Genomic DNA, 1,481 nt, shown 5'->3' with positions numbered 1-1,481 from the left:
AGGAGCTGGAGGAGGAGGAGGTGGAGCTGGAGGAGGTGGAGCTGGAGGAGGTGGAGGTGGAGGTGGAGGAGGTGGAGCTGGAGGAGGTGGAGGTGGAGGTGGAGCTGGAGGAGCTGGAGGTGAAGGAGGTGGAGCTGGAGCTGGAGGAGGTGGAGCTGGAGGAGCTGGAGGTGAAGGAGGTGGAGCTGGAGGTGGAGCTGGAGGAGGTGGAGCTGGAGGAGGTGGAGGTGGAGGAGGTGGAGCTGGAGCTGGAGCTGGAGGTGAAGGAGGTGGAGCTGGAGCTGGAGGAGGTGGAGCTGGAGGAGGTGGAGGTGGAGCTGGAGCTGGAGCTGGAGGAGGTGGAGCTGGAGGAGGTGGAGCTGGAGGAGGTCGTGCTGGAGGAGGTGGAGATGGAGCTGGAGGAGGTGGAGCTGGAGGAGCTGGAGGAGCTGGAGGTGGAGGTGGAGCTGCTCTCTGCTCTCCGGGCATCAGTGCAGATGTTCAGTGTTGTTTCAGCTCAGATGAACAGAGATGCTCTGTTTCCTCCTCGCGTGTCTCATATCTTCCTCTCCCCCGCTGGATTCCTCTTCCTCCCATTCTCCTGCAGAACAGAGAGGCGTGGGTGGAAGACACACACTGACACACACTGACACACACAACACACACAGACACACACAGACACACACAGACACACACTGACACACACAGACACACACAGACACACACAGACACACAGACACACACCAACACACACCAACACACACAGACACGTGCGTCAACACAACATACAAAATATACAAATATACAACCTCTCCTGCTGTGATGATGGAAGTTATCAGAGCAGCTGCATGACTCATCATGTGAGCTTCACTGTGCATCAGTAATCCAAATTATAATAATTATAGTAATTAAATATCTGGAGTTGTCTTTGTGACTAAACTCTCAGCATCATGTTGTCACGTTCAGGTGTAACTACATTTATTTAAGTACAGTCTGAGGTACTTGTACTGTGTTTACTTATTTATATTTAATGAAACCTTTTTACTTCTACTCTCCTACATCTCACAGAATATTGTACTTTTTACTACGTTAGATTTATTTTGAGTGATTTCACAAAAAATGAAAGCAGAACTGAGGGCTGTCATGATTTCAGCTTTTTAGAAGAAACTATTTGAAAATAAATGTTAGCAATCAAATCTCTCTTTAGCTTTGTTCTCTGTGTTTTAACTCTTGTTTTTGGTAAATAAATGACCCTTAAAATATGAGTGTACGGAGCTGGAGAGAGTCTGTGGCCATCCTGTAAAAAACAATAACATCAACTACTAATGTAAAGACGACCAGACGAACTCATAAACAAAAGCTGCACAGACAGACAGGTAGACAGGTAGACAGACAGACAGGTAGGCAGGTGGACAGGTGGACTGAACATCATGAATATCCCTCTGATGTGAAACCACAAAGCAGAAGTATTAAAATAGCAGCAGCAGCAGTTAGCGAGCAGC

The sequence above is a fragment of the Pagrus major genome, chromosome 2 (assembly GCF_040436345.1).
Source record: "Pagrus major chromosome 2, Pma_NU_1.0".
Taxonomy (NCBI): Eukaryota; Metazoa; Chordata; class Actinopteri; order Spariformes; family Sparidae; genus Pagrus; species Pagrus major.
This window is presented reverse-complemented; position numbering follows the sequence as displayed.